Here is a 2,645-nt window from a genome sequence, read left to right on the forward strand (position 1 = left end):
CTTCTCTGACTTATACTTAAGACCAATTAATGCAGAAAACGAACCAATTCCTTGGGGTTCACATACTTTTCTTGCCACTATATACTATGCTAAATCCAAGCTCTCACAGGTTTACGGTTCTAATATGATAAACACATTGTCCAGACATCTGTTCATAGTTAAAAAAATACATTCAGCACACTTTTGTCATCTCACAATGTCCTGCGAGCTGTTGGGATGTGCTAACGGATTGCATTAAATTAATAATAATAAAAAAAAAACATAAAAAAATGATTGGTTAAAAGAAATTGCTAGAAATGTACACATTTTAAAATGTAAAAATACAGTGACAAATTTGCCTATACCTGTATATTCACAATTCATAGCTGTGTATTGTATTGACTAGTATATAATGTTGATATAACAACCTTGGAAAAACTTAATTAAACCCTGATTTTTAAAATAATGTAATAATATTTTACTGTGTTTCTCAATATGAAATATGAAATTTCCCATTCATACATTTTTACCCAAAACCACACATTTTTTTTTTTTTTTTTTTTTTTTTTTTTGTAGAATTACATGAATTGCACAATTTAAGTGAATAATGTTTTTAATAATGTAAGTTTTTTTTCTTTCTTTTTTCCTTCAGGTAAACAATTACATGTCTCAATATGAAAAAAAGTAAAATGTTTAGCATTTGCTGTGTACTATTATTATTGTAATGTTTTAACAATATTTTATATTATTTAAATGTACATGTAGTGTTTTTCTATATATAATATATGCCTATATTTACACTATAAATTGTTAATTCATTTAAAAAAAAGAGAAAATTTAAATTGTATTTTATATTTTTGCTGTATATGTTCAAGTGACTCATAATTAATTAATTGCAATTCTCTAGGACAGTATTTTAAATGTAAAATGCGTAGCATATATCCTAAAATCTGCACGTTTCTAATTAAAAGAGTCAGTAGTGACACTAAAAATGTTTAAATCTGAAATACTGTCCAATATGATTTTTCCAAGCGTCAGATGTTTGTCATCCGGCACAGACACCGATCAGGAAATACATCACAAACAAGCATCTTCCTTCATCTGATTAAATTAAATTTCACTTTTTGCAGGAATGACCCCCCCCCCCCCCCCCCCCCCCCATGCATGTTATGATTCACAAATACAGTCGGACAACAGCAGATCACCTATAACAGACGGCTTCAAGTGCTTTAATGAGATTTAAATTCCTCACAAATTAGCCCTTATTATCATTCCTCGATTTCTGTGTTCTTAATGATGACCAGACTGCAATCAGCACGAACATATAAACAGACATCTCCCTCGCTCTCTCATGTGGTTTTCATTTTCGTCCCCAGGCAACGTTTGCCGTCTGGCTGAGCTTGAGTTTCATTGTAAAACTTCAGGAGAAGACCAGCTCCACTTCTGAGGCAGAAACACACTTGGGTTTATTATGAGGATCAACTCTTGGGCTCTCAGGGGCCACAGTGAGCAGTTCACTCAGTCAGAAGAGCTTTTTATATCCACATGGTGGCACCAGAACACTTCACTTTTTATGAGCACTTTCATGTCTAACATTTCAAAGCCATTTATTTTGTGATGTTTTCTTTTTTAGAGGCAAACATATAAAGGGGCTTAGCAGTGATAAATACTGACAAAAAAAGATTTTAAATGATAATTACTGGCTGAAATAGCATGTAGAAACTCAAAAATCATAATGCATCATGCCTTAGACCAGCCCACTTTAGTTCACAAATGACTTTATTAAAATAATGTAATTAAAACCTCAGAATATAATTCCCTACAGCCTTGTAATTCATTGTATTTTTATTTCAGTGCAAAAAAAATAGCCTAAGTTTTGCTTCAAAGTGAAGATTTATGAGAACAGTAAATAACAGGATAGTGTAAGAATCTCTTTTCTTTAAGATTTACTTTTCATAAATATCCAAACACTGAAATAAAGAAAAAAATCTAATAAAAAAAAAAAATATATTGAAATTTTCAGCGCTGCACTTGCGCTTTCTGTTATCTATTTTTATCTCACTTTTTTTATTTTGAGCAACTTGCAAAGTGACGTGTTGGGGGCGGGGTCAGGGAGTCAACAGATAACACGTCATCATTATCTTGCAGGCTGCACTCTACGCGAAAATATTAAATAAAATAAAATAGTGGGACGGTGGTAAAATAATAAATAAAAAGAGTGGGGCTGCGGTAAAATAATAATAATAATAATATATATATACATTTCAACCCAGTGCCATGACAACAACGGCCCTCACAGCCAAAAAAACATACGGCCCACCGGGAATTTTCCCAGTGCTCCCGGTGCTCCAATCCGGGCCTGATCAGGTTACTATAAAATGTTTAGAAACTATTTTTGTTTTCACATTGGAAAGCGAAATATTTAATCTGCGTGTTTGTGTCGAAATGATATTATTTTTTTTAGGTTAAGTTTGAATAAAAAAACTTTTTTTGCCATTTTTATTATTATTTTTAAACCTATGTATAGTTTTTCAAAAAAAAATTTTTTTTTCAGTTTTGGTTTTTTAAACACATCAAACTGAAACAAATGAGGTAGTCTTTTTTTTTTTTTTTGTTAACTATAACAATCCTGCTAGAAATAAATGAAATCATGCACGTTGGTTTTA

Source organism: Carassius gibelio, chromosome A14, assembly GCF_023724105.1.
Source record: "Carassius gibelio isolate Cgi1373 ecotype wild population from Czech Republic chromosome A14, carGib1.2-hapl.c, whole genome shotgun sequence".
Lineage (NCBI taxonomy): Eukaryota > Metazoa > Chordata > Actinopteri > Cypriniformes > Cyprinidae > Carassius > Carassius gibelio.